Source organism: Balaenoptera physalus, assembly GCF_965194825.1.
Source record: "Balaenoptera physalus genome assembly, chromosome: 9".
Lineage (NCBI taxonomy): Eukaryota > Metazoa > Chordata > Mammalia > Artiodactyla > Balaenopteridae > Balaenoptera > Balaenoptera physalus.
In genome coordinates, this window is record NC_138888.1 from 12185856 (window position 1) to 12198817 (window position 12962).

Genomic DNA, 12962 nt, shown 5'->3' on the forward strand with positions numbered 1-12962 from the left:
CTATTTCAACACTGAATTCCCCTCCACGCAGTTCCAGAGGCCTTGAAATCCATACTGTCCACAGCCCCCAAGATCACAGATAATTACCTCCTAGCAATGTCTAATTACATATTCTGGATTTACCAAGACCCTACACGTTCACCAGCACCGCCCTCCTTACTAGTGTTGGGCGATGGTTATCTGTCATCTAGTAAGGCTCAAATGCCAGTGAGCTAATAGCATATTGTAAAAACACTACTTTTAAATTTTTATACATTTTTCTTCTGCTTTCTTATATCCTATTGCTGCACAGAATCATTGAGTTTTGTAACTGAAAGGATCCCTAAAAGTCATTTAGTCCAATATGACTCCCCTGACCACCACAGTTCAAATCAAGAAATGGAAACCCAGAGAGAATGTCACGTTTTGTTCAAGATCACAGCTATTTTTGGCAAAACTACCCAAAATGCAGAGCTCTTAAATCTACCCAAAACCCAGAACTCCAATTTTCTTTTGTTTTGTTTCTTTCCGAAACAGTATCCTGACTACTTGGATTATTACCTCTGACTGGACAAATACCAAGAACAATCCAATCAAACACATACAAACATCTTTCAAATAGTTAACTCCTTGTTGCCTATCAGAATGGAAAAACGTGAAGGCACTGATAAAAGTCATATGTGTCCCCAAACACCACGAACAGCAAACCTTATGGAATGATCACTTTTATATAGTTAATAAGGAATCCAACTGGGGCAGTGGGAGGAAGCAGACACATATACAACCATTGTGTGGGCAATGCAGCCATTCAGAAGATGAACCCCAAGAATGGTGAGGACAGAGCGGTACATTTCAAGAAAAAAATGAGGGGTTAGGAGAAGATCAGGGAGAGCTTCAGAAGGATGACATTTAAGATGAGCCTAGCAGGCTGAGGAAACCAGTGCTCTCCAGTTATAATAATAAAATTCTGATTTTTTAAAAAGTGACCTGCTAGCAGGGGTTGGTGTATACATAATGAATGGATCCAGTCCAAGGTATTTCTCATTTTCTTTTACATCTTATGTAAAATGAAGTTATTTGCCCACATGATATGCAGTGCACTTCCCAATGAGAAGTTCAACAGACAGTTGTGAAGGGAGAGTTATTACAGATGACTGCTTCATAGAATGATTAGGATCTTCCAGAGGGAAAGTTCAAAATGGACCCGTTCAATGGGTAAATATTTTGGTTTCTGATTTGGCTAACATTCATCAAGGCTTCATGTTTTCATACGGTAGGTACTGATCCCACAAGTTTCAAATGCCACCAGCACACAGGATAACTTAATTCATTTCAGTGTATTCCGGATGTGTTCTTCCTTGGTTTCTGTTCATATGTATAAATGCTCTCTTATGGAAGTATGATAAAATCCATTTTAAACCAGCCTCATGGTTATCCAGAGTGGTAAGGGTAAATGTGACTGTTATTCTATCAACCAAGCCCAGGCATGAGGCCTGAAGAGGAAGGTTAATGAGAAGAATTTGATGCCTCAGCTGCCAGAAGACACTGGCACTCATTAGAGAATAATTTTATTTTCTCCCTGAAGAATCTAAGGCCCTCAAATGCTTAGCCAAGTTGCCAAATGAGTAAAAGGTATATTCCAGACCAGAGTCTAGATTAATACACAGTATAATGATATTGCTACTACTCCACACTTCAGATGGAGAAACCTTTATTTTTTAGCACTTTATTATTGATAAAGAGTCAAATATTTGGCAAAGGGTCACTCAACTTCATAATCACGAAACAATTTCAAACACGTAGAAATTTAAAAACAATTTCCATGAGCACTTCCTGCATTCTATTGACCACCATTTAAGAACAGCCACTAAGGCACCATGCTGGCCCTGGAAGAGGTACAAAAAGAAAATAAGCAAAGCACTCCCTGTGTGATGGAGAAATTGCCCACAACTAAATATCCCACGATGAATGCCACAACTGATACAGACCACATAGGACAAAGTGCCTGGAAGCACAAGAAAGAGTGCTTCACACTCAGAGGAAAGGCTTCGCTGAGTCTCAATAAAAAATGATGAATAGTTGACCAAACAGGGAAGAACCATCAGAGGGAAGGACAGAGAGAACAGGGCAAAGCAATGGAAAAGGAATGGAGTATGGCCTCTACTTTGCCAGCCCAACTCCCAGCGCCATCCTGCTCACCATCCTTATTTTACATAATTTGACACAGCCAGCTCCGATCTACAGGGAGGGAGGAACTAACACTTCCTGAACTCTCATCCTGGCAGGTAGGGTTCTAAGCACGTTATGTTAATTAGTTCATTAATTTCTCAATTCTCCAAATAATCTTCTATGAGGAAAACACTGCTGTCACCCTCCTTTTAGATGTAAATCCTGAGGCACAGAACACTCTTTACAAGACAAAAAGCTATTTTGAATTTTTAAAATGATAACAGGGACTTCCCTGGTGGCGCAGTGGTTAAGAATCTGCCTGCCAATGCAGGGGACACAGGTCGAGCCCTGGTCCAGGAAGATCCCACATGCCGTGGAGCAACTAAGCCCGCGAGCCGAAACTACTGAAGCCCGCGCACCTAGAGCCGTGCTCCTCAACAAGAGAAGCCACCACAAGGAGAAGCCTGCCCCCGCTCGACGCAACCAGAGAAAGCCTGCGTGCGGCAACGAACACCCAATGTAGCCAAAAATAAATAATAAAATTGTTAAAAAATAACAAAATACTGCACAAAAATTCATCACTATATTTTAAAGGCACTTTAAAGGATTTGGGGAATCCTTAACTTTTACCAGTTTGATAAGATTTCCAAGCTTATTTTCTATATGCCATTTCCCAAACTACTGATGACAAAATTCTAGTTTTCCATCCGATTCCCAATGCAAAGGAATCACTTAGTAATGGGAACTCTTAAAGAACCATGTCCAAGAGACACATTCAGAAATCTAACCGTGAACTTAAAAGAAACCTTGTAATCCAACACCACGAAAACACAATGAAAGCTGCAGTCCAGAGTCTGTTACTCAATCTGCAAACCTCCTAAATGGAAACGAAGCAGACCCGTTTCCAGCTGGATGGAATGCCTGGAGAGGAGTGCGCTGGATCCCAGGCCAGACGGAATCCAAGATAGGAAATACATTACACGCTCCTGGCAGGGAAACTTCTTGAGCACCAGCCTATGTCTCCTGACCTCAGTCTGTGGGAGGGCTTCGGATCGGGCACTTTCTGTTCTTTCTTAGAATTCTGAACTAACTCATAAAAGCTTTCAAATTCTACATTGTTTTTTTATTAAAATCCTCGATTCATTTACGATCAGAGACATGCTAACAGTTGAGACAGAATGGGAGAGAGGAAGGAACACGCAGTCAGACAGACCTGGGTGAATCTCAGCTGTGCAACTTCCTAACTGTGTGAACTTGGGTGAGGGGCCCCCGCAGGTCCCCAGCCTTCTCCTTCTGCATTGCTGAGGTCTGTGAACATCCTTAACTGGATCCACTGCCCTCGCCCACCACACTCTTCCTCGCCAAGTCCATCCCACCTCCTTCAGATCTCAGGACTCCGTCCCCTTGTGTTTTCCCACTGCCCAGTCCAGCTGCCTTTGACCATCCGCACGATTACAACTGACCATCTTTCTGCCGGTCTTGTTTTCTTAAATCCACTCACCACACTCTAAAGAGGGACTGGTCGAAAATGCAAATCGTTCCTCTGCCTAAAGCCAAAGTGACTTGCTTTTATGTCACTTGTCTTTCTTCTCCACTTGAAGAAAGTCCTCTTACTCGAGTCCAGAGACTCAAGATACTTAATACACTTTAGGGGTCACCAAATACCTGTTCCATGCGGAGGGACAGTTGTTTAGGCTTCGGTTTCCTCCTCATTCCACGAGAGCCTTGCTGCTCTGCTCAGAGGAATAAATGGGGTGATGCATACAGAAAGCCAGCACAGTGCCTGGGGGGCACTTCCCACCACACTGTCTAACTCTTGTTACCCTTCAGTGTTCTAAAGTTCGCAAAGTGCTTTCACACATGTGAGCTCATTCGATCCTTCTAACAACTCTGCGACTCAGGAGGTTACAGGAAGAAATTCAGGCTGGTGATGTTCAAGGCTTGCAGAATCAAGGCTAGTCTGTGGACAAACCTACTGATTCCATATCCTGAGTTTTTCTACTGATGCCTCTCTGTCAGGAGTTCTGGCTTCTTTTACAGAAAACATTTCTTTTTTTTTTTTTTAATAAATTTATTTATTTTATTTATTTATTTTTGTCTGCGTTGGGTCTTCGTTGCAGTGAGTGGGCTTCTCATTGTGGTGTCTTCTCTTGTTGCAGAGCACGGTCTCTAGGCATGTGGGCTTCAGTAGTTGTGTCATGCGGGCTCAACAGTTGTGGCTCGCAGGCTCAGTAGTTGTGGCTCACGGGCTCTTGAGCACAGGCTCAGTAACTGCGGCACACAGGCTCACTTGCTCCGCGGCATGTGGGATCTTCCCGGACTAGGGATCGAACCCATGTCCCCTGCATTGGCAGGCGGATTCTCAACCACTGCGCCACCAGGAAAGCACAGAAAACATTTCTTACCCAACTCTTCCATCAAGTTTATCTAACACTTTTATTGCATTTAAGGAATACAAACACATAGGCCAAATTCCACTATAATGGACTCCAAGGACTTTGGTTTGTGCTATATCAAATAATTACTTTAAGTAAGTAAGCTTTCAACTGGCTCGTTCGTTCATTCCTTCATTCAGCAAATATTTATCACCTGCCTACTTCACACAAGGCATTGTGTTTGGTGCTGGGAATCTTCCCTTTCCCTGAGATATAATTAGTCTATACCTTCAAGATTTCCCAACTGAAGCCAACAATGGAACATGTAGAAGCTTGAATACATAGAAGCACTTGAATAAATAAAGCAATGAACTAAGAGCCAGGGAATCTGAGTGCTCATCTTGGCTGAGCTCCTACCTAAGCTCTGTGACCTTGGACAGGTCCCTGGTACTACCTTTCCTTACCTATAAAATGGGAAAATTGGTCCATATTATCTTTAAAGTTATTCTATGCTATGAATTCTAGAGAGTCCAGGATTCCATACAATTGTCAAGTTCTTTTGACGTTTAATGGTATACGATTTTATACAACCATTTTATAAATTTTGGTGAGATGATCCACATATAGACTTTAGCTTGACAAATATCTCTAGATTGCCCACAAATTGTTAGAAGTTTTAAACTATATACAAGTTTGGAGCATTTTTAAGAACCTTACAGCCAACTGAGCTTGCAAACTGCCTCCACATAAAAACTGCATTTTCTGTAATGTGTAAACTGCAATCTTAAATGCCGATCTCATTTGAAGAATCTAAATAAATTAGATTCAACGCCTTCTTTTCTGACATTCTTTTTTTAATTCTGTGATATGTCACTTTAGGATGACTGGTGCTTGTGTACAAAATGGCACTTCAACCAATGTAGTAACACATGTTCATGTGAGCAAAGCTCTTTATGGCCTTACTTTTAAGAGTCTTATACCCTTATCTCTCACATCAAATCATGATTAGATGCATAAACCTTAGAGCCTTGAAAGGCAGTCAGCTGAGGAGGCCCACCACGTGCTGGCACACATCTCGGATGCCCACCTGTGAACTTACATCCCCAGATTCTTCCCTGTAATCAAGGAGAAGACACCTCTTACGTCTGGCTGTTCAAGAATCACCTGAACAGCCAGACGTAAGAGCAAACCAAAGCACATTCCTATATCCTGACTTACGCGAGGAATCTGCCCCTAAACTCCGGCTTCTTTCTAGACGTCTGTAGAGACGGTGCTTTCTTTTCTCTCATTCAAGGAATCTTAACTGAGCTCCTGCTCCGTCAGTCTCTGTGATGGGTGCTGAGTTGGATAAATTAGAAAAGGCGGCCCCTTCCAGCGGAGAGGAGGGCACCAGGAGCTTGGTGAGTGGAGTGTAAATTGGATTTCAGCCTCCACTTGTCCACTGGACAGGATGACCTTGTGCAGTGAACAACTCACAGTTTTACAAGGTGGCATGGCCAGGGGTGTTTAAAAAAAAAAAAATCACGTTCTAGTAGAGACGATGACTACTAGAGAAGAAAGAGCTCAACTGCCGAGTGATAATGAGGAAGGAGAGCTTGCTAGAGAATGTATCTGACTGACACGTGAAGGACGTGTGGGTAATCAACAGATGGGCAAGTGGAGCTAGAACAGTATAAACAGAATGATGCTCATTCATTCCAGACAGGGGTCTGGAAATGACAACTTGGAAGGAGTCTGATGAGGGTGTGTGTGTGTGTGTGTGTGTGTGTGTGTGTGTGTGTGTGTGTGTGTGTGTGTGTGTGTGTGTGTGTGTGTGTGTGTGTGTGTGTGTGTGTGTGTGTGTGTGTGTGTGTGTGTGTGTGTGTGTGTAAGGGGGAGGGGGGAGGCGAGACCTGGGGCAGAGTCAGGAGAGGAGGCTGGAAAGGCAGGCAGGGGCCAGATGATGAAGCATTTTATATGGCAAATTAAGGTGTCAAAACCGGATTCGGAGATCATTAGGGGCTCGTTTTGGCGCTGTAAATAATAAACTCTTCTTCGATTATACCTTGCCCTGTTTTTTCACATTTACCAATCACAAGGTAATTAGGGGCTCTGATTCCCTAAAGCAACAAGTCTTACCCTCTAAGCTGAGCAGGTAAAATCCAATGGAAAAGAAGTCTGCTTTCAGCACAGCACCAATCTTGATACTACATTTTTAGAACATAAAAACCTTAAAGAATACCAGAAAAGGTTTTTAAGTGTGTACGTACACACGTTGTATTGGTTATGCTCAAATGATAAGACCAGAAATTGACACTTTTTATTGAGCTTAGGCCTGAAATATTTATAGCATATGGTCTACACCTGTAAGAAACTTGGAAGACTTTAGAAACTTTTATTAGAGACCCTCCAGCTTAAATAGACTGGAGAGGGATTGGAGATTACCAGGTGCCGTCCGTTAAAATAATTATGTCAGCGGCATTTGAGGGACACGAAGTAGAACGGGTGAATACGCATGAGAAGAGAACCCCAAGACCTTGGCCACATAGTGAATAAAGGTCTTATCGCGACGCAAGGCTGCCTAGATTACAACTGTCACCAGGCGGTCTCTCACAGGGTCCCCGCAGAGGCGACGCGAAGGGAATTATCGTCAGGACCAAGCAGCCTCCCCTCCCCCCAATTAAGTAAAGTTACCCTATTTTGCTATTTTAAAAAGTATGAAGACGCATGGAAGCTCATCATGTTAAGTTTCACCGTTTCTTAAAGAGAAACGACGCCGTGCAATCGTAGCCCCCCCCCCTCACCCCGTACCTTTACGCCGGCTGCCGGCCGTCAATTGTTGGAAGAATGGCCTCTTTTCTTTCTAAACTGTTTTTGGTAAATATGATCCGTTTGCGACACGACGTGTCGGCTTTCCCAGAAACTTGGCACCTGGGCCCCTCGGAGCAGACCGGGCGGGGGCAGCGGCGAGACTCCTGCCCTTCCCGCCCGGTGGCCCCGGGCTTAGGGGACCCCTGGGCTCGGCGACCTGAGCCGCGGGCGCAGGATCCGCTCCCCCAGGACCTTCCAGGGCGCTGGGCCACCGCACCCACGAGACCGGGCTCGGGGCGCGGAAGCCCGAACGCGGGGGTCGGGCGGGCCCAGGGGCACCGCGAGGGCCGGCGATCTGGAAAGCGTTTCCTCCGCCCGGCCAGGCTGCGCGGGGGTCCGGGACGCGCCAGGGAGCTGCCACCCGGCGCCGGGTTGTGCCGGCTCGGCGACCGCAGCCGCAACCCTCGGCTCACCGCCCGGGGCAGGCGCCGGAGGGCGCGGCGAACAAAGCCGAGGAGGTGGGCCGCCCGCCCCGAGCCGGGGTCCGGCCTCGGCCCCCGCCTGCCCCCTTACCTGGGTGGAGCGCCCGGCACCCGCCCGGGCCCCGGCCGGCGACACGGCCGTTCCCGCGGGGTCCCGGGGGCACGCGGGGCGGCGCCGGCCGACTTGGAGAAGTTACCAGGGTCACTCCGTCCCCCGCGGGCGCTGAGCCTCCAGCCGCCGCCGCTACCCCTCGCCTCGCGCGCAGCGCCTGTGGCAGCGAGAGCGGCCGCACCTTCCTCCCCGGCCGCTGGCCCCGCCTCCTCCCCGCCCCCGCCGCCCAGCCCAGCCCACCCCACCCCCGCCATCCCCCATCCTCCCATCCCCCCACCAGCAGTCCCCCCGCCCCCCCGGCCCCGCGCCGGCCCGCGCCCATCCCCCGCGGCGCCCACCGCGCCAGGCCCCCGACCCCGCAGCCGGCTCCCGGGGCGGCCCGCGCTCCCGCCCGCGTCCCCCGCCCACGTCCCCCGCCGTGGCCTCCTGCGCTTTCTTTCCAGGACTTCCCAACTAACCGACACCGAGAACTCCACGAGCTTCGAGTAAGCGCCTGCCATGAGCTGGGCGCTCTGCCTGCCATCGCGGATGCGGTGCGTAAGGTCCAGTTCCTTCCCCAAAGAGCTGAGAGTGGGAAGACGCTTGCTCGGGTACCACTAAGGACAGAAGCAGGCGGAATCTGGAGCCTCGTGCAGGCAGGAGAGACTGCTCGCCTCCTAACCTTCCTGAGAAGAGAGAGATGGAGGAGCCGGAGGGTCCAGGAGAGTTCGGACTTCCCAGGTGGAAGCTGCAGGGTTTATTGGAGAAACCTGGGGAATCCGGAGGGCCCGGATGATGGGGAGGGGGAGGGCGCTCGGGAGAAGCGGGAGTGAAGGCTGTGTTCCCACCATCGCGGTGCCTGCCTTTACAAAGGCTCTCCCGTAGAGAGGAGCGGGAAGGGGGAAGAGTTCGTGCGCTAGTGTGGGTCCCGCAAGGAGCAGGCGCCAAGACAGGACTAGATACGGAAGAATTTTCTTAGGGGAAATGGCTGTGGGATTAAACGCCAGGGGATTCCAGAGGGCCAGGCTTCGTGCGAGTCTGATCCCACTGAAGAAGAGAGGGAAGCAACACCCCAGCCTCCCTGCAGCCTCAGGAAGATCATGCGTGAGTCCTACACCCAAAGTTACCCATCACAGGGGGCCCAATTCTCCTTGGTACCCACCTGCCTGAGCATCCGTGTCTCTACCAGTCCTTAGCTGGGAGCAGCCACACGGGAAGTGTGGCCTTGGACACAAACCCAGAGGTGAATTTCAGAGCACAACAGCCAGGGCCCTTCCTCAGTTAAACTCCCAGAAAGCTGGAGATGGTTGGAGACCTTCCAGGAAGATTCCCACAGCTGGCGATTCCGCAGTCTACAAGACACATGGAATCAACTTTCCCACACACACCTACAATTTTTAAATGAAGCCTCAAGGGTTTGCTGTGTTCAGACAGACCTGGCTCTCCACTTTCTACTGCCACAGGCTCTGTCCACACTGACCCCTCTCCACTACATAGGCTCTCCCTGGTCCTGTCTCCACTCGGGCACACGTGGCAGTGCCTCGGGGAATGCCTCCCACTCCACTCACCCTCCAGTTCCCAATTCAAGCATCACCTCCTCTAAGGAGCTTTTTCCCCTTAGCACAGAGCTACCACCCTAGGACCTTCTTTATATATTTTTCACCCTTGCTTCTTGTATCATGTTTTTTCATGCTGTTTCACAATGTTATTTTTTTTGTTTTTGTTTTTTCTGATTATACAAGTAACATGTTCATTGCACAAACTTGGGACATATAATCCAAATGTCTCCAATTCCCCCAGTCTTCAAGGGACACCTTCCCTTGATAGATAAGTAATCAGAGTCTGAGCCCCATTCCATGTGTATCAGTCTGGATCCAATCAGAAGAGAGAAACCACACAGCAATTAAGCAGTAAAAGTTTACTAGAAAGAATTATTAACTATGACAGGATTTGGAGCAATGAGGGATTGACTGGTTAGAAGTAAAGAGAATGCAAAAGAAAACAGGAACAGCAGATACAAAGATTTTTAAAGCAGCCACTACCCCTGGGGCCGAGATAGAGCACCCAAGGATAAGCCTTCCCCTACCCCAGGCTGAGACCCAGACCTTGTTGGGGAGAGCACGGCTATGGTTCACTAAGTGCCAGGGAAGTCACTGTGGTATCACGCCAGTGGAACTTGCTGGAAATCTACCCTCTAGGGTGTGGGGAAAGTTGTACAGAGGGAGATGTCTCATGGAAGCAGTTCGCTGCAAAACCACCCAGAAGGAGAGGTGCCAGAAGAAGCCGGTGGCCCCTGGGTGCTGCCCTGCACTGCAGGATCCTGGTGCTGGAGAAACCCCTCAAAATGCAGGAGCCAGCCAAGCAAGGCAGCTGGCAGGCAGGGTTCTGCCCTCCTGCAAGTTCTGCCCACACCCTGTACTGACAGCTAACGACGACGAGGCAGCTGGCAAGGGAAATTACATAAAAGGCCCAGATCCCTTTTTACAGAGACAGCAAAAAGGATGAATTTGGAGCTGACAGGCAATGAGTCAGTGACGGGGCAACCTCAGAAAGTCCAGGCGTTGTCCAGCTTCCCCTCCCCAAATACGCCTGCACGGTCTCTCCAAATCTCGCCCTGCTGGCCCTTCTTCCCTCCACTGGCCTTTTCGTTCCTGATTCCTGCTCCCCCTGCTGCAAGTTGCCTCTTAGCATTTTCTCCCCCAGTTTTGCCCTAAGGGGGAGGCGTGGCCTCTTCCTTGCCTAGCTTCTCACAGCACGGCTGTGACCAATTGTGAGGTCACAGTTCACATCAGATTGAACAGACGTCCTGGGGAAACGGAAGGGAATTACAGAAGGGGAAAAGAAAAAAGCGAAAACCAAATAATGGTCCCAAAGAGGCGAAACCATCCAGAGGCTCTCTCTCCTTAGTCCAAGCCCCGTACAGGGCGCCAGTGTGCACCCCCGACCGGGGTCCAGGCCGCAATGCCATCAGGGCCTAGCGAGGGAGAGAAAAAGTGTCTCCACACCCTCAGTCTTAGTGCCACTCCAGTAAATAAAAATAACCTGCAGAGATGAAGCTCTGTCTGCAGTCAAGACGAACATTCGCATGATTAGGAAGTGAAATTAGCCCCCAACACCGAAGCTCGTTCAGTTATTAATCCATTTACGGAGCCTTTACTCAGCACCTGGCACTGTACCGGGCAGTAGGGATATAAGCTGTGTCATCGTTACAATCTGAGGGAGACAGATAGTAAACAAATCATTTTACAAATAGTTCTGTTTGTGTCTCTGCTAAAGATGCAGAGCATATAATGAGAGTTAACCTAGCTCTAAGGGATTAGAGGGGGCCCAGCTGAACTCTGAAGGATGATTGAGTTGGATCGATCATTCCAAGTAAAGGGAATGGTGACTTTGAAGCTCTGAGGTGCGACAGAGCTGGGCCCACTGGAAAGGAAGGGAGTAAGGACAGAGCAGCCAGAGATGAGGCCAAAGAAGCAAAGAAGAGCCAGTCACGCATGCTTTTGTTGGCATGTTAAGAATTTTGGATCTTATCCTTTGAACAATAAGAACCTTCTGAAAGGTTTTAAGCACCAGTGTAGCTGGGGGGCAGGGGGCTGGAGAAGAGACTGGAGGGTATATTTGGGAAGGGTATGCAGAGAATATATACAAGACTAATGTTCAGAACAGAGTTTGAACCTGGAGATGAAGACAGAGAAATAACCGGCCCGGAGTAATCCGGTCTCACCCAGGGCCTGGCTGAGATGCCTGCGGGAAAGACTGGGAAAGAGACAGAACTCTCGCGAGATGGGGTCGGATCAGCAAAGAAAGCTGAGGGGGAGGAGCCAGGGGGCTGGGGGACCATCAGGAAGTTATGCTGGGTCATCTTCATTATAAAGCAGGGTCGCTTCCCTGTAGAATAACCAAGGGCCCAATTAAAGCAAACCTACTCTCAAAGATAAATCTCCACCCCTGGCAGAGACCAGAACAGCCTGTTTTTAAAAGAGGCGGCCCCAGTGTCATCACCGTCCACTCACTTCATAGCCACCAAAACTCTTTAGCTACAGTATCCTAGTATTTACCAAAAAGTTAAATATTAGCTGTAACCCCCCTCCCTAGAAATAACCATTCTGTCACATTCTCTTGCAGACTCTTCATACTTAAGTTACCCAAATCTAAATTCCTTGAAGTCAGGGATCAGCCCAATTCATCTTTTTATCCCCAGTAACTTCGTACATTTTCTGGCACCTACATGGTATCTAGCAATGTTAGCAGAATTGAAATTCATTTGCACAATCTTTCCAGTACTGGGCAGTATTTTGTTGGACTTTCTGGTAGTAGGACACTTCAAAAAACAAGACATCCTTCCTCTGTACTATGTCAGAAAGAGTTTTCTTAAAACACCTTTCTAGTTTTTGGAAGTTTCCTGTTTGTTTTGGAAGTTGTGGGGGGTTTTGTTCTCTTTTCTCTTTCCCAAAACCTGAGGAAAGAGAATCTTCTTGCCAAGTAAACTCTCTGCCTCAGCCCGGGCCCCGCCAGAAATGACATTAGACACACACACAGTGGAATACCAGTCAAGAATGACTGCGTTTAATACCTATCTCCACGGAGCTCAAATTCACTTTTACAGCTTGTTTGGGGGCGAGACGGAGAATCCCAACGACGGCTACTTCCACCAAGTGCTTTTCTATTACTTCATGCCCCAAACTAACAGGCTCGATGCAGCCTCACTCCCAGTGCCCCAGGATCCAGTAAACAGACAAAGACCACACTGACTCCAGCCCAGCGTAGGCAGGCATCTCTGCCAGTGGGTCAGGCTAACTGTGGAGAAGTCAGAGGATAGCCTTTTCAAGGGAGGCTGCATCTCTCCTTTCTGAAGATCATTGGCGGAATACAAACGGTTCTTTTAGCGGCTGTTTCAGGAGCTTGCACGATCTACTTCACGGCACTTTTCAAACTCCTGAAAGAAAGGAGGCCGTGGGCCTGATTACAATTCCAAAAAGCTGCGTTTAACCCAACAGTCTGGATCCACCCTGCACTGCCTGCAAACCATTTGCACACGTGTATGCTGTATGGTGGGAGGCGAGGCGGTACACCTGC

At 48.3% G+C, this 12962-nt stretch overlaps 1 protein-coding gene across 7 annotated transcripts in view; it reads right to left on the reverse strand.

Annotated features, from left to right (window-relative positions):
* The window catches only part of TIAM2 (TIAM Rac1 associated GEF 2), a 262449-nt gene that overhangs the window by 222382 nt on the left and 27105 nt on the right, over positions 1 to 12962 (reverse strand). For 5 of the 7 annotated variants that reach the window (XM_082474392.1, XM_082474395.1, XM_082474389.1 and 2 more), the window contains exon 4: positions 12460 to 12822. The gene's annotated coding sequence lies outside the window, so the exon portion shown is untranslated. Of the gene's footprint in view, positions 1 to 7886; positions 8079 to 12459; positions 12823 to 12962 lie in introns of those variants that run through there. The other 2 variants (XM_082474393.1, XM_082474394.1) reach the window with 1 other exon arrangement.